This window comes from Protopterus annectens, chromosome 8.part0, assembly GCF_019279795.1.
Source record: "Protopterus annectens isolate FY-2018-M chromosome 8.part0, PAN1.0, whole genome shotgun sequence".
Lineage (NCBI taxonomy): Eukaryota > Metazoa > Chordata > Ceratodontiformes > Protopteridae > Protopterus > Protopterus annectens.
Window position 1 is genome coordinate 506154305 of NC_056741.1, and position 19520 is coordinate 506173824.

The following is a 19520-nucleotide window of genomic DNA, read 5'->3' on the forward strand; positions in this document are numbered from 1 at the left end:
AGCTATGGTATTTTCATGTATGCTGTATAAGTGTGGGATGTACATATCCAGGGCAGGTATGTCTAGGTTATATCAGACCATGAGGGTGTTGTTTACTGGTGTATAGCAACAGTCAACTGTGTTACTGCTGACAACATCCAAGGGACTCTGGTATGTGTACAACTGACCTGGTTAAAACAGCAGTATTACTGAATTGCATAACACATTATGCAACTGTGTCAGTGCATGGGTACATTACACAGTTGATGTAGAGCTAGGTACAGTCCACCAGTCAAGGTTATTTGGTGTTGTACCATAATATTTCATATCACAGTTATGGATGTGTGTTGGTAGTCTGTGGACAGGGTGGGTGATTTATATGAGGATACAAGCTATATAGAAGCTAGAATGCAGTTTTTGCCACTTTCACCTGTACCTGACTCATCTGTGGTGAATTATGTTGGAGTAGTGGTCTTTACTTTTGTGTAGCCCTTATGAATATGGGGACACCAACACCTATAGTGGTCCGTACCAGTGTTATGGCCCATATGTTTGGATCTGATTTATATGGCGGTAGTGCTATTGTGCACTACAGAGCCTTCAGACAGGTGTTCCTCACTGCACAGATGTCAGTATACCCCATTGTAGGATCTACATTAATCAAGTGGATTATGAAAGCCACACATCTAGCATTGGTTAGCATAAGCATCCAATGCAATTGTCTTGTAGGTGTCAGGGTATTACTTCTGTGTTTAGGACATTTGCCTTGGAAAGGCACTATATGGGTAAATGCAACCTAGATATTATCCACACTCCCTTGAATGACATCTGCATGTGCTATGTGACAAAGGCTTGTCTTCTTTCACTCATGTCATCCCAGAATGACAGACAGTGGACAACCTCATCAATACAGCAGGACATTGGCTCATTGTTTTGGTGACGCAGTTGCCACTTGTACCATGACATCACTGCGACTGGCAGTATTGTGCTTGGTATCAAATGCTACATCTAAGGTGATGGACATCAGCAGATGTTGTGTAGATGACCAATGTGGATCAGTCCTGCTAATAATGACAACTAATAACACAGGCGGGTGAGGTAATCTTGACACCTGCACCTCAGTACCATTAGACAATGGGGCTCGCATATAATGTTTGCACATGCCACAGTTCCAACTATGATTCCACTGTCCACAACCTGATATCAATGTATGCCTTTCAGGGCAGCTATGTGTAAGACACATGCTGTACTTTGCATCCACCTGTGTGTCCCAGTTAACTAATTGTCTGTCACTTCCACACATGCATGATTGTGCATGCTTCACATATATATGTCAGTACTTCATGTACATGTATGCATGTGTATCACACAGCACAGATGCAGATATATCATTTATGGGCCACATACAGGTATCAGTTAGTAAACCTGTATGATGTGCATATATACTGACAGTTAAGATGTACATAGCTGTAAACCTGTGTGTTTACAATAGGAGTCCATTACAATGTGTTCTGTACATATCAGTGTATGAACATGCCCACTATAGCCATCTGTAGTTAGAATCAGAGTGCAACCCAAACAGCCCTGTGCTACTAAGTGTATGAGCATGCCCACTGTAACCCTGTATAGTGATAGTAATAGTCCATTCCACAGATGGACATACTCCAGTACAGGGCGTGTTGTGCTACAAATACACCTCTCAGGCCTACCTATGTCTTACCTACAGATGATACGTTTTGTTTGTGCATACAGGTTGTAATGGACTCCTACATTAAACACACAGGTTTACAGCTATGTACATCTTAACTGTCAGTATCCCTGTTGATGTCCTCAATCTTAGAAGGGCATTCTGACTGCCTGGAAATGTATATTCTCTGTAGCATGTCTCGTAACTGTGTAGTACTATAATAGTGAACTGTAGGTAGGCAGGAGTTCTGATCCCACCACTGGCAACTATGTGTGTGTGTATTTGTGTCTGCATCCTGTCATGAAAGTGGGTTTTACTGCTTTCCAAAGAGATACCACCTTTTGCACTGGCCTTTATCCTTGTCATTTGCTAAACCACCTTTCCCCCCTCCCCACTCCAATTAATCATTCCTGTGATGTCAACCAGCACAGACGCAGATTCAGATTAACTAATTATATGGGTTCTGTGCCACATCCCCAAACTGCTTACCACTCTACTAGTAACTTTTACATAGGCAAGACTTGTAAGCACAATACTGGCAAGTGTTTGCGTGTTTGTGTGTGTGTGACTACCCTGTTGCCAGGCATACACATGTGTTATGTCTTTTAACATGCTTCACACCATGGTAGTCATCTGTGGTGAGTGAAATCTACAGAATATTACATAGGTAGGAATAGAAAAGAATAGATAGTCAAGAATGACTAATGATGAGTATGTTACTTTCCTGTTCCACTTTCAAGACAGTGACACAGACGTGATCCCCATGGTGTATTTCCTTACCCATCATTTCCCCCCAAACTCCACAATCCCTGGGGTGTATTTCCTTACCCATCAGACCCCACCCCAAACTCCACATACACAACAACTACCCCTTCTCTGGTGAACTAATTAAAATTTAAATGCTATAATACAAGAGATGCCTGTGTTTTATGTACACTTCAATTCCTCTGGAATCCTTCTGTGTCGTGAAAGGTGTTCAGAGATGACTATATATATGGCTATAAATGTGTCTGTGTATATACATACATACATATATATATATATATATATATATATATATATATATATATATATATATATGTGTGTGTGTGTGTGTGTGTGTGTGTGTGTGTGTGTTTGTGTGTGTGTGTGTGTGTGTGTGCATGTGTGTGTGTGTGTGTGTACACATCACAGAAATGCTTATATATATATATATATATATATATATATATATATATATATATATATATATATATATATATAGTATGTATTTAAAACAGTTGTACATATGTAGACTTATCTATGTTGCATCACAAAGTACAGTACATTAAAAGGTACTGTCCATATGTACACAAAGTGACTGTCCCATGTGTTTTCAGTACTGTGGAATACCTGTAATAAACAATGTATTCTAAAAACCATGAAACATGTATATAACTCAGATGGCTTAGTGGTAAGTTCAGTGACTATGGTGTGCATGATCCAAGGTTCAGGAAGTGCAAGGGTTGTTAATAACTTTGTTTAGGCCAGAATAAGGTGGGTGTTAATGTATTTTCATGACAGTAAGCAGTGGTTAAGCATGTTTAAAAGAAATGTACAACTCGCAGTACAATTGAAATGCCCTATTTTGGTAATCCTGCTGATGTCATTCATTGTGAAATACATCTTTGGTGAAGAGTCACTTCAGTAATGTCTGAAGCGCGTACTGCTGTAGTGTAATGAACTAGTTAGGTAGGGGGTTGAATACCAAAGATGACAGGTGTGTGTGTATGTGTGACTTGTATCCTCTGTAGTGGTGGTTGTAAGTGTGTGACACCTGTCGGCAATGTGGAGGGGGTTTTGCATATTTTGTATGTTGGCCGTACTCTATATCACAATGTCAACCATACAAGGATAACAGATGTACATTAGCTGTGAGGGTGGGGTGTAAAGCCATACCCATACATGTGACAGCAAGGCCGGCCAATCACAGTTAGCAACCCCACTATTACCCAGAGCACACACTCACCCCATGTGTCATATGCACACACATGCCTAGGCAACAGCCAATATGTGGGTAGTACACTGCATACTGGCCATTGATAGTAACTATGCAGTGATAGCTGTGGGATACAGAGGGCATGTCACCCTGGCCATCTATCCAATATGCACGTACATGCACACAGTGCATCTCCACCATGTTTCCCAATGGACACCTGCACCACCTATGGTGCCTTCACATGTTACTCACAATGGACATGCAATGCCTGACAACATGCTTACAACTGCTTTACAGTGTCTTAATCACTCTATATCCATTGGCCCTTGTTCTGCCTAGCAACAAAATAAACAACCTTTGCTAGGCTTGAACCCAGGACCATGCACACCATAGCCAAAGAGATTTACCTCTAAGCCACCTCAGATATATGTACCCCTGCTGTATTCACAAACATATCATCCGGCCCAGTCATTCAATAGTACAGAGAATGTATTCCAACATGTAGATGTATGTGTGTAGGAGAATATATTAATGTCTACACAGATACAAATGTGTATGTATATATATATATATATATATATATATATATATATATATATAGAGAGAGAGAGAGAGAGAGATGGATATATAGATAGATATATCCACATATGTGTAAGCAGATATTTATATTTATATAGGTATATACAGACATACATGTATAGCTAAGGTGGGAACATAGCAGAAACATATATGTCCACATGTACCATGAATGGGGTTGACAGGTACAAACAACATACATCATGCATGAATAGGTATTCCCCCCAAATCCAAACATGTCTGCCCTGCAATACACTACCAACTGTTGCAGATCCCATAACCAGGACCTTACACAACAAGGCCACAAGATGTTGACAGTACCCCAGCCCACCTGTATGATGTCAGGCTGGTATCAGTAGCATATCATGCAGTACAGTCAAGCTCATAATGACTCTCATTTTGCAGTCATCTGTTACCTTTGCTAGCCAGAGTCCCATACTGTTGGCCTGTACTACAGAGATGTAGAATTCAAACAACAGTGGTCCCAGGACTGAACCCTGAGGTACTCCACCTGGCACATGTCTGGGGATGGCTTTCGAGATGGTTACACCTACAGTTTGGATTCTGTCCGTAAGCCATGTGGCAAACCATCAAGTGGCATAGGGATGTATGGCCAGATTAGTATGTTAATCTCTGTTTCCAGACTGGCGTATGGTATTGAAGGGCTTGGCGAGGTCCACATAGGTGTTGTGCACTGCCTTACCCTCTTCAATAGCTATGCAGACTGAGTAAAAGCAGACAGTTGGTTTCAGGAGGCAAGAGTGGCCCTCCATGAGCCCAATCTGTGTGGGGTCCAGTGTTTGAGGTTTGCCAATGTCTGTGTTCCAAACCTCCCTGATCATGCATTCCATGGTCATGCAGATCAGGCTCATCAGACTGATGTGATAGTAGTTCCAGGTATCCAAGGTGGATCCCCCCTTGTGGAGTGAGATTTTTATTTATTTATTTATTTTATTTTATTTTTGTTAACCAGGAAAGTCCGACTGGACACAAGTCCATTTTCAGCGGAGGCCCGGGGGGAAAAGCTCCATGATACAATACAATATTAGATTAAAACAGTACAAAGCAATTCTTAACATTTATAAGTAGTACAGAGGACCATTTACATAGGTTCATAGGTTCATAGGTTTATACTAGGCTATCTGCCCTAAGGCATTTATAAGCCTAGCCCAAATTATTGTGGCTTACGCCACCTTATATGAAAAATACTGTGCCCATTAGTTTGTTGTGCCTCTGTCCAGCAGTGACACAGAGATGATTCCTGGGGTAAACCTACGATCTCCCATCCACAGGTCTAGATTTCTCTTGAACAGAGTCAGCAAGGTGCTCTGCCTCACATGGACCGGGATTTTATTCCACAGCATAGGGAGTCTCTGAGTGATAAATCTATCCCTCCAGCACGTCCTATTTATATCCGTGCTAAGGTTTAAGTCGCTTGCTCTAGTGGTTTTGGTGGATTTGGATTTTTGAGGTGGAGCATGTCCATTAATTCCGGGTTGGACATGGCCTTGTATGTCAGGCACATGTCACCTCTGAGCAGACGGTATGCAACTGAATAGAGCTGGAGTTTCTTCAATCTGGCAGCATATGACAGATTTTGGAGTCCTTTATCCTTTTGGTGAGGAACTTTTGGGGTCTCTCCAATTGCTGCAGATGTCGGGTGAGATACATCCCGAATGGGGCATTGTACTCGATCATTGGTCTGATAAGTGAAGAGTACAGGGGAACAATGACCTCACTAGATCTGGATGTGAATCCCTTCATGATCAGGTGGGCAATGTAGAAGGTCTTTCTAACCACTTTAGCAATGTGAGTGTCAAAAGAAAGGCCACTGTCAACCTGGGTCCCCAGGTCCCTGATAACCTCTTCTGTGCTTAGTGGATTGCCACCTATATGGTAGCTTGGGGTTACCTTGTTTTTCCCGAAGGGTATGACTATACATTTTTTGGCGTTTAACTTCAGGCCATGGCATGTGATAACTCTAGTAGAATATACAGTCAGTACTCTAGTAGAATATACAATTAGTACAAATAATACAAATATATATATATATATATATATATATATATATATATATATATATTTTTTTTCTCCCTTCGAAATATTAGTAAATATAAAGTTGTAATACATTTATGCTTTAGTATAACCGAGAAGTAAATAAATGCCCATAGTGAGATAAAATAGGGTAAAGGTATAGGTAGGATGAGAGTAAGATAAGCTCTGTTAGGTATTGTGTTAGTCTAGAAACAGATTAGAATGTTTTTCAGGTAAGGGATATGATACAGAACAGTACAAGTGTTGGAATGTTTACTGCTTATAGATTGATGAAATGTTAGGATGAATCTGTGGGATAGCAGTAGAGCTCAGTAAAGGAAAATGTTGTAGTGTAGCATAGTCCTTGCAACTGAGCATAGATGTTGCTATCCTGGGGTATAGCAAGAGCAGAGCCAGATATTAGAATAGTAGGATTTCAAGAGGTGTTTGAAATGGGTGCAAGAAGTAGTGCTGGTTATATTATTTGGGAGTGAGTTCCAGGTTTGTGCTGTTGTGCAGGCAAAGAGAGATTTACCTGCTTCATTTTTATGTCTAATTACTTGAATGAGATTTTGGTTGCTAGATCTCAGGGCTCTAGTAGTGGTGTAGGGCTTAATTAGTTGTTGGAGGGCAGGAGTTTTTTCAGGGTAGTAGTAGAGTTTATGTGCAACTATGGCTTGATTGAGTCTAAGTAGCTGAGGAAGTTCCAGCCACTTGAGTTGCATTAGGGAAAGACAGTGATGGGATCTATTTGAGGAGTCTGTTGCAAATTTGGCAATTTTGTTGTAGCATGATTCCATTTTGTGAAGTTCGGTCCGGTGAAGGTTAGTTAAGATAGGGGAAGCATAGAGAAGGATAGAGAGGAGGTGGCTTCTTGCAATAGTGGCTTTGGTCTGATTAGTCATGAACTTTTTATTTCTATAGAGCAGACCCAGTTTTCAGTTGACCTTTTTGATGGTTTGTGCTATATGGATATCATACTTTAGGTGATTATTAATGTCAACTCCTAGTAGTTTGGTGTGGTTGGTTGGTGTGATTTGAATATTGTTTTTGGAGTTCATAGTGAGGTTATAGTCTGAGTTGGATGATAACTGCAGCTGTGTCCCACTCAGTGGGCACCAGGTCTGATGCGAAGTTATGATTACACATGACAGTCTGGTCCCATGGATGATGTATTTCTAGCTGTGTATAGTGCAGTTTCTGCCTGTGTGGCCATGATTACTTGCCAATGGAACTCTGTTCATATTGCCAGGGGCCCTTTTGGGGGTGAGAGGGGGTGAATGTAGCACTAAACCAATTCACCAGGATATTGGCACAATCCGTAGGAGCAGTCTATGTAATGCCATTCTGTCATAGCTCAGAGCACTTCTCAGCATTGCCAGTTAGATTCTGGACATAACTACAGAATGCTGTTTGGTTTTCTATGGAATCTGTGGTGATTTGAGTTACATAACCAGCTTTGGAGGATTCCATGAGGGATCTCATCGTCTTATATGGCTGGTAAGGGACTTGTTTGCATCCTTGGAGTATCCTTATTGCTTCAACAGTGTCTACCTTCTGTTGTATACTCGGTTAATGGCAGGAGACCACCAGACTGGCTTGCTTATTTGGGAGGTGAAAGTTGTGGTTCCATGTGGGATGTCAGGAATCCTGCACAGGTGGATGTGCTCATACAGTACCTCAGTGCAGGATTCATCAGTAGTACTGCCAGTACTCCTTTCTCCATGGGTGTCACAAACATTGTTACTTCTGCCTTGAGTAGCATGAAGTTGGCTTTGAAGAGGTCTTTTATGGATAACTGTATATACATTCCTTTCACATGTTCACTTTGATTAGTCTATGGTGGGATTACTGTGGTGAAACCTCAGTCTCATGTACTGTTGTGATGGCTTAGTGGTTAGTTACTGTACAGGGTTCTGGGTTCATGACCTGCAAAGGTGGGTTATTTTGGTCCGGTCAAGACAGCAGTTAATGCATACAGACTAATTGTGGCAATTTAGGTTAGTCACACTCAATACAATTCAAATGCCCTACATTAGCAATCCTGCTGATGTCAATCACTGGGGAGTACACTTTTGGGGAAATGAGTACTACAGCAATCTCTGTGGTGCATGCTATAACAGTGTAATACTATAGTGTGATATAGAACTCTGGTAGTGGTTCTAGTCCCACACATGGAAGTTGGGAATTTATTTGTGTCTGTTCCCATGCCTGTGTGGAGAGCACTGCATGTTTGGCTAGTCACACTCACTACAATTCTTTGACCCTACTTTGTCAATCCTGCTGATGTCACCCACCTAGACATACACCTCTGGGGATGCTGTAACCCAGTAATCTCCTTAGCACATCCTGTAACTGCTGCAGTGTGGTAAAGTAGGTAGTTAGGTGTTTTAATCACAGACCTGGCAACTGTGTGTGTGTCTGTCTGTCTATGCCTGAGTAGAGAACAATGCTTTTTAGAGTAGTCACAATTCATACAATTCACATACCCAACTTTGCCAAGGCATTCAGGATTAGGCTGCTGGTGTCACCCACATGGAAATACATGTCTGGGAACCTTGTAGTCCAGTAATCTCTATAACGCAAGCTATAACTGCGTACTGCTGTAGTGTGATGAACTAGTTAGGTAGAAGTTCTATTCCGAGCCATGACAACTGTGTGTGTTTGTGTGTGTTTCTCAGTCATATCCTGTGTGGAGGTGGCTGTGAGTGTCTAACAACTGGACTTCTTGAGAAGTGGGTTTTGTACTTTTACTATATGGTGGCCATATTATATGTCACAATGTCCACCTGATGAGGATTACAGATTTCAATCAGCCAAGAGACTGGGTTGGCAAGCCATAACCCTACATCTGATAAAAGGCCTGGTGAATAAAGTAAGCAACCCTAATATTACCTGGAATACAGTCTGAACTCATGACTCATACAGAAACACACTTGCCTAGAAGACTGCCGCTACATTCCCAGTACCCTGCCTATTGTTGACAGATAGTAAGCATGGTGTGTTTGCAGTGGGCTGAAGAGGGCATGGCACCCCGTCCACCAGTACAATAGGCACACAATTGTGGACAATACATCATTACTATGTTCCCCACTGGACGCCGGCAACATATGTGGTGCCATCAAATTTGATCCACAAAGGACATACAATGCCTTACACACATGCCCTGTATGGACAGATGTCAGTGACACCAGGGAATACCTGTATAATGCTATCAATGCAGGTGGCACTGAGCACCAGCACATTTGTAGAAGAAATTGTCAGGTATGGACTTCCCCTACACCCTTCCTGCACATCCCTAGCTATCTTGCCTACTGTCTTTCCCTCTTTGTGCCCCTTTTCACCACCTTCCTGCAATAAGTGTGTCTACGCCTGTTCATGCGGGAGTAAGAACTTTTAAGTAGCAGTAGGCATGTTTCAGCCTGTTTGCACAGGGGTTGGCACTGCCTACACAGGTTAAGTAATCTAGTAGCTAACTGAGTGTGAGAAACTGTAACCAGCTGTTAGCACTGCTTCCCGATGCGCAAACACACTAACTAGTAATTACATATGCTTACTACTGCTTATTTATGCTTATACCTGCTTACTAGTTCCTTATTCATTATGACACTGACACTTCACTCCAGTTCACATTTAATTGTTATTATGCAGGTTATACAGCAAACGGATGTCAAAATATGTTCATATACAGATTTGCAATGGGAAATGGTATGTGCTGTCGTGGGATTCGAACCAGGAATGTCTGTTCGTTGTGCATCTGTGGATGCTCTAACCACTACACTATTGCTGTGCTGCTTCATTTGCATATATACCCATATACCGATGGATCCTAGTTCCCCAAACACCCACCCCAACACTTCACTGACACAGCAGTCATCCATTCTTCAGGTGGAAACACGGTGTATCCGCACCACTACACATTGACCACTCCCTACTCTTCTGGACCCATCACATGGGTTGACTCACTCCACATATCCTCAGACGTGCCAACCTTTTAGTCCACAAACATTGGTGAAATGAGTGACCAATAGGACACTATTCCCAATTTTTGGGTTGTCCCACCTGGGACACCTCTTTATTTTAAGATTAGACCCTGTACTTCATTACTTCGTAACGTCAGTTAACAAGACACTACAATAAATTTATAACTAAGACTATATGATAACGCACACGTTACACATGAAAACTAATAATGTACGAGTTCTGCAAAATTATATTACAAATAAGACCAGTTTAGTGATAGGCATTGACATAGCTGGCAAATCACAGGAATGATTAGACTATTTCATAGTGAGAAAGTCCTCACATTTTATTATTTTTGAGAACAGCACTAACTTCAAACAAAATACACACTTATGAATATTTGCATATTTGTCCCTTCCCTCTATCTTCTCATAACTCTAATACTATAGTACTGCAATATACAACGGAAACAAAACAACTTATTTCGCCTTGGAATTTTATATCCCAGCAAAATGTCACAAAGAAATAAGAACATATATATATATATATATATATATATATATATATATATATATATATATATATATATATATATATATATATAACAAGCATTTCATGACAGTCTAAGTAAGGCCTGCACTGTTAGAAAGGCCATGCATTTTGCATGCTATTGAGTAGGGATATATAAGCCACAGTGCCGAGAAGAGGGTCACTGTCTTTTCTGTAATGCACTATACATAAATGTTTATTTAACAGTTGTTAACAGAGTATGCAGACTGTTTCAACAAGTCAGGATTCCATTCAGTCATGACTTGTGCCTTAGAGGCCAAACAACACAACTAAACATACATGAGAATCATACCTCTCAACCTCTTAATGTAAGAAGCCTAGCCAAAGCCAAATATAATTGGGGGTGGGACAAAGATTGGGACATACTGGGATCAATTCAATAGCTCTGCTTGACAGAGGCTCATTAAATTGATCAATGGGGCAGCATAAGTCGACACAGCTTGGCTAGGATTATACATGCCCATGGGCAGATTGCCTAGTACCTACCTATGAACCTAGTACATTTATGGTTATGCACAACCTATTATTCTATCTACTGTCGAGGTTTGTAGGGGCACTTTCATGTTATTTATGTCTGCAAATGGAATGCATGTGGTACAGGGAATGTACTTCTACATATAGATGTATGTATGTGTGTATGCATATATATTTATAACAAACTTGCTGACCTCCACGACGTGGTCCAATTAGAACCAGGCCATCTAACCCTGACACGCCTGGATCCATAATTTCATACCCATGGTTCCTCCACCCCACCTGAGTTCAACATACATGCAAGCCATCCATTCTCCAGTTGCTATCACAGCCATAACACACCTCCACACATTGCCCTCTCCCCATTGCTAGGGACCCTACACGTATGTTGTCTCAACCCATGTATTATCAGGCTCTCCCATCATTTGGTCCTTGAACATACCTGCCCTGGCCCTGGCTTGTGTAATGGTCAGAAGTCCAATCAACCTGCAATTTTTGGGTAGTCCCACCAGGGACTACCTTGTAGATATTTGTAATGTAGACTTAGCAGATCGACGATGTTACTCCCACTGGTAGTATCCTGCCTGTGGTTTGGGAAGCAGTGATTTGCTCACCCCTGCCCAGCTTGATATGACATAAGATGACAGCACTAAATAATACAGGAGTTGCTGTTGCTTTCATTCTCATTCTTTGTATATGCTTTATTGTCATGATGTTCATTCTTCATAGATATATTATATCTGTACATACACATGCACATACATCTACATAATTATGTACATTTCCTATGCCGTTGTATGACTGTGCTGGATGATATGTTTGTGATAACATCAGATTTATGTATATCTGCCATGGCTTAGTGGTAAATCACATTGGCTGTGGTGTGCAGGGTCCTGGGCTTCAGCTTTGCAGAGGCCATTTTTTTTATTGCTGGGCAGAACACGAGCCATTGGGTACAGAGTGATTAAAACACTTTTAAGCAGTTGTGAGCTGGTGTGTGCAGGTTGGTGCAACGGTAAGCAGTGCTAACTTCTGATTACAGTTTCTTATATTCAGTTAGCTTTTACTATGCTTAATGTGTGTAGGCACTGCTTACACCCATGCAAACACACTTAAACATGCTTACTAGTACTTATATATGTTTACAACTGCTTATTTGTGCTTAAACCTGCTTACTAGTGCCTTATTCATTATGATACTACCACTTTAATTAATTGACATTAAGTAAACATTTAATGCAGTACTCCAGTTCACATTTACATGTTATTATGTAGGTTATACGGCAAAGAGATGTAAAACTATGTTCATATACACATTATATGCGCTGTAGTGGAACTTAAACCATGAATGTCATTTCTTTAAGCAGATGCTCTAACTACAACACTTTTGATGCTAACATTGATTCCGCATGTTTTTTCTATTTGGATGATTCTGACGTGTAAGCTACGCTAAGCAAAGGGCAGCAGTGTGCAAACACGCTGCACTTCACTTACACTTTCAATAATGGAGAAATTCTTCTTCTTTCGGCTTTTCCCAGTTAGGGGTTGCCACAGCGGATCATCTGTCCATTCTTGATTGGCAGTGGAGTTTTACAGTGTTGAGTTGCCAGCTCGACGCCCAACCTTCCACAGAAGGCACACACACGCACACATTCACACCTACTTCACTTACACTTTCAATAATGGAGAAATACAAATGTAAAATAGGGACATGGGGAATTTAAATGTAATAGTTCTAGGGACCCCTAACCGGGAAAAAGCCGAAAGACACAAACGTTCTAGGGACAGGGGCTCAACATTCCACTATGTGCTTGCGTGTTTACTCCTTTGATTTTATTTCAGTATTTGTGGACACTCTTGTATGCTTTGCATACATTTCAGTATCCACAGACACTAAATTAATTGCTTACTATTAGAGGCAGGCTCTAATATTAAGCATTGTAGGTTGTGCAACTGTGGGGGCATGTTTAAGCCTGCATGCCACACTTAAACGTGCCCCCTGCACTCGTATATGTTTCCTGTGCACGTAGAGGGTGCAGCAGCACACCCTCATAAATATTCATATGGTGCTGCTGCACCATCTCTATGGACGACACTCAGTGCAAGGCTAAAACCATCCTTGTGCCGAGCTTCATGAATCCCAGGGACTCCATTTTTATATATCTGTAAGTATTCATATATTTATATACATGTGTATGTAGATATATATATATATATATATATATATATATATATATATATATATATATATATGTGTGTGTGTGTGTGTGTGTGTGTGTGTGTGTGTGTGTATGTATGTGTGTGTGTATATATATATATATATATATATATATATATATATATATATATATATATATATATATATATATATATATATATATATATATATATATATATAATACAGGATTAGTTATAACAGCATGCATAGATATTCCCATTATCCCAAAACAGAACACATGCAAATATGGAACCACAGAGGCCATTACAACAGCATGCAAGTTACATTGCTAGCAACAGGCCACCCATGATAGTATTTCAACATGGAACATTAATAGAAACACATTTCAATATTTAACAATAGGTCATATGTCCCAAAAGTAGGTATGGCGTAAACATACCCATTGATTTGTGTTTTTAGATTATTGTTGCAGATATGCTGGGTGAGAGAGAGATGTCAATTAACAACTTATATATCCTTGCAGTACTCAAAGCATTAATGATCATTGCTCTAATCATTACTCTACAGGTATTATTACAATACCCTATGGCCTTGGTTTGGGTAGTGGTATGTTTGCACACAGTGTATACTTCAACTGTCTTATAGCTAAATTCTACTTCTCTTACCTGGTACACCTGTAGAGAGAATGTTTGTTAACACTACCTGACTGTTTCTGCACATATTTCCAGATTCCTAGTTGTAATTATGCACATACATCTCAATCTCTTAATGCCAACACTTTGGACAAAGGTTGACAACACAGGGGTACAAATAGGGACATATTTTGAGTATTGCTCTTATAAACTTGGAGAGTTGCTAGAGTAACAGGATTTGTTTAAATATACATTTTCTGAAGAACTTGAGTTCTGAAAATCAAATGTATGTCATTATTTAGTGACTACAATTCTGAGAACATCCCAATGATTTGCCAGGGGACAGAGGAACAGGCCAGAAATATGACCCAATTATCTGGGCATTCTGCAAAAATCTGTACAGTTGAGAGAAATGATTATGCATACAGCTTACTACCACTCCCAGGATTCAAAGCATGGCTGTGTGTGCTAAAAAAATAACAATTAGAGTTTCATCAGATTGAGCAAGTTAGAAACTGCTGTCTGTGCCTTCAGTGTTTTCTGTCTAATTCTGTCTTGGTTATGCAATCAGATCTTGTACTTATAACAGTCTTATACTGACATTCCCAGACAATTTTTTTTATGTAGCACAGTGTGGGTAACAGTGGATAACACAACATTACTATTCAGAGACTGCAACACTAAATGCCATACAATACTACAGTAAACACAACCAGTCCAGGATTTAGAACTTTATTGCCAGGCCGTTGCAGTTTTATTGAAATATCACCTATATATTACTGTCATATTATCTGGTTTAGTCAGTACAACCCATGCACAGTTTTTATACTGCCAGGTGACTTTCTACTACTTTATATTTATTTGTATGACTACTACAAGCAGGATTCTTACTCACCAGCCTCATGACACAGCCTTTGCAGCCTACTGGCATGGTCTTCCTGATTCACAGCCCACAGTGTTTAAAGGGACAGATTCAGCATTGCTTATCAATGAGCAAATCCACTTAGCTGGGCTACTCATTGCTTAGCAGTCATATTTACACAATGCTTACACCTGGTAAGCAGAGACGTGCAATGCTTAGCATTGCTTATTTTTTATTTTATAGACTATCTGCTGTATGGGATTGATTCATCATTCATTACATATTATAAGTTTGTTTACTGTCCATGACATCCCCCAGTGTGCTTTCATTGCATTTATTTATGTGTGACTATACTGTATGGAGCACTTGTGCTTACATGGGGGTTTCACAACTTTATTAAACTGACACCTCACAACTGGACCTACTACAGTACACTGGTTAACAAATATATGTTATTTAGTAGCTAATTATAAATAAAATGTTTATGTACTGCTTTCACATGTAAAATGCAAATTGGTAACAGTGGGGATTAAACTAGGAATGGCTGTTTACAAAGCGCACGCTTTAACCACTACACTATTGCAGTACTGCTTAAGTTGGATGGCTCTTGCTATGTAACTTCTTGTGCTGTTTAAGCTGGACTAAGCATAGCTAAGCAACAGGCACACCCATGCAGCTATGCTTAAACTTTATCGCATTTATAAGAAAAAAATTACTTGTGTTTTTTTTTTTTATTTGTACCCTTCAGAATATCCCTACTAATGCTGAACCTGTTATTCTATCAACCTTCTGCTTTGTGGGATGATTGTCCCTTTTGGCTTTGTCCACATTCCTTACTCTGACAGGCTGGGAGGTGTGCACTGTGTGCTTATGCTATATGTGCTATTCTGTCAACATTTGCCTTGGTAGGGACAATTGTCCCTTATGGCTTTGACCAGATTTCTTATCCTGATGGGTTGGGGGTGTTACAAGTGTTCTCACTCATTTTAAATTGCCGAAAGGCAATACTGGAGTGCAGAAAGCATGTATATTGTGACAGCTGTGCTCTCAGACAACCCCCTGTGCTCATTCATGGAACTGTGTCAATTTTAGCGCATGGCAGTACGCCTTCATGCATATGCAAGGTGCTCTGCTTTGCTGAACAGGAATGGTCCCTGCCATGCAGGAATAACTTATTCCTGCATGGCTGCTTGGTGAGTCCAGTGGGATATTACTAACATTACTTCTGAATACTGTTTTTCCTGGAGTTTTTGCTATTTTTGATGTTATTATACAATTACAAAATATTGTAAGAAACAAAATAGATGTTGGCTTAGCTAACACATACTTAATACAGATATATTTATGTTATTTACATTTGCTGTTGTCTGCCTTTTGCTCCTGTGCATCTTAAACAGATGCACTTTAGGTGAAAAGAAAATGCATGCATGTCAGTCTTGTGACCTCATGTTTTTACTGCTTTTGATTACTGTCATTTGATTTCTATGTCCTTAAACTGCTCTGTTATTTGAAATGGTGATTTTACATTATTGTTTAACTGATAAGTGTTTTGCTTTAACTGAATGAAAGTTTTAAAACATCTGGAAATAGGAATTTAGAGACATTTGAGTAATGCTCTGCTGCGTAGGCTAACCATTTTCTAAATAGAGTAGAATGTCGTCATTTTTTTAACAGCGGCATTAACTGCTGTTGCTTTACTCTTTACTAACCAGATTTTTTTTGTTTTGTGATTCTGCATAGGTTGTCTGATATGTGTCAATATTTTGTTCTGCTGACTCTAAAGCTCTTATAACGTTCTGAAAAAGAGTTTGCATATGTTGTCTAAACTTTCTGAACTCACTCTGTTTCTTAAAAGTTTGTTAATTTTTTGTTTGTTCATCATGAACCTCATCTTTGTTCTTATCTGTTTTGTACTGTGCAGTGGTTTTATGCCACTTTTGTCTAACAAGATGTACAGAAGATTCTGTCAATAACTGATTTGACTGCTGTTGTAACTCTGAAATTAACATTTCAAGTGTGGTAATGATATAATGCAAATGTATGACCTTTATCTGGTTGTTTACCGTTCCAAACAGTACTTTTATGACATTGTAGACAGAAAGCAGTTTCATATGACCTGACCAATAAACATTCACTGTCATACCTATCATGTTTTTGTTTAAGATACCAGTCAAACGTAATCCATTTACATATTTCCTGACTATCAACTTGCCCTAATAGGGTTTTACATTTGCAAATATGCTGTTGACACAACTTTTGCAGTCTGTCTAAAATTGACACAATAATGGTAACACTGTATTTACTACCTTTACTCAATGCATGCACATTTACCTGTCCTAGGTTCTGTTTACATTTCTTATTAGCCTGATTTACAGCATTCATGCTGTTATGTAACCACAAAAATTTGCTTACCAAAGTCCACGAAAACTTTAGCTGGCCACTTCTGAGCACGGTAGATGGTCAGAAAACTTTTCTCGTTACTTGAAAAAGCTGGTGAAATGAATCTGGCAGTGACAAATTTGAACTTCAAATTTTCACCAACCTGGAGAATTTATGGCAGTCCTTTTCTGGACTCAGACATTTGAGGAACTGTACTGCTGCAAACTGTGGAAATTGAAGTACTCCTATTCCAGACTCAGTCATATATATACATTTTAGTTACTGTGCTTTTACTGAAGTGACCTTATACAAGGCATAGCACCACTCCCCCTGTGTTTGAATGCAGGCAGTCTTGTCTTACTCACTGATACTGCTGACTGCAGCTTCTGTTTTAATGCCTTGTAAAAAAAACAAAGTCTGGTTAGTGCACATAAACTTTGTAGACTATTAACCTTCTCAGCGATATATTATTATCTCTCTTGCCCAGTACTTAATAACCTGTCTGTATACCAGATGGCATGTACAACTTTATAGTTTGCAGGGTTTACTGTCTTCAACTTTTCTTTTCATACAACATGAAAGGTGTTCTCCTATATGTAGATCTCTCAAGAAATCAGATCACATCTAAAATATATAGCCATTCTTATGAAAGCAGTCTTTTGGGAACTCTAAAAGTCATTACTTTGGTATTTTCTGATGTCATGCAGTCTGTATATTAAACTTTTAGGGAGTAAGTTGTTTTTGTCTCAAACTCGGTTACTTCCTTGCCCATGCATCCTTATCTGTAAGCCTTGAAGGTTGCATTAAACACTGAACATTTAGCTTATCCTTCTCAGCATTTTTCTCAAGCTGTACCAGCATGTTACATACAAAGGAATGCCTTTTTATTTATTTGTTTAATTTTTAGCTAAGAACAGTTTAACCCTTTAATATATGTATGCCAGGAAACAGAAATGTATGCATTTAACTGACTATATTATTCCTAGATATATTATAGCAAGATAAGTGTATATGCATTTAAATAGCAAACAGAAGTACAAGTATTTATAAATCTTTAAATATATCTCGAACCGTTTGTTTGTTTCATGCTACATGAGGGCAGAGCATAGACCTGGTGCTATGCCATGAGAGGGAAGGGAGGATCATGAGATGGCTGTATTTTTTTTCTTTCCTCCTCAACTTTGTGTTGATGGGTGCCAGAATGAGGAGTGGCACCAGGTACCAGATGAGCCAGCTGTTAAAGAGTTAAGTCTGCTGACTCTCTTACTACATAAAACAATATGGTTATTGCAGTCATTCTCTATTCCTATTTGACACAACATTCTCCTGAATGGAAGACATCATCATCATCAGCCCCCCTTTTTCCCATTTTTTCTACATGGGGTTGGGGTATTGTTTTAACTGTTGCCACCTCTCTCGGTTCAGTGTCACACTCCTGCTTTCTTCAACAGTCATGCCTGACTGGTGCACATCTCCTTTCACACAATCTATCCACCTCTTTGTGGTTGTCCTCGCTTCCTATTATCTTTTTCCTGTCTGTCCCAAATCTTCCTCATCAAATTGTCTTTTGCTTTTCTGCATATGTGTCTAAACCACCGTAATCTGTTGTCTTTGATCTTTTCTGCAATTGGAGCTACTTTGGCTTCTGCCCTTATGTCCTCATTTCTTTACCTGTCCCACAATGGGCATCCTACCACCCTTCTCAGGCACTATCATTTCTATTACCTCTAGCTTCTTCAACTGTTCTGCCTTTACTGCCCAGGTTTCTGTACCATATAGTAGTACTGGCTACACCTCTGTCATGTACACCTTACTTTCCAGCTTCTTTGTCGTTCTTCTGTGATAGACTACACCTGACATTCTATGACAGTTGGCTGCAGCTCTTCTGATTCTAGCTTTGCCATCTTCATTCAGACTTCCCTTCTCCTCAACCACCCCTCCCAGATGCTTGAAGTGTTTACTTGTTCCACTATCTTCCCTTCTATCTCTATTCTCAGTTTCTTCTGATTTCTCCAATTTGCTGCCATTACCACAGTCTTATCTGTACTTAGCATCACCCCATGTGCCTTCAGTTTTCCATTCCTTTCTCCTATCTTTTGCCAAAGTTCTAGCTCAGAGTCTGCCTGTAATGCCACACCATCTGCACACAGCAACTTTGTTGATCTGTCCCCTTTGACCTGTTTGCTAATGTAGTCCATCACCAGTATAAACAGCAGTGGGCTCAGACCT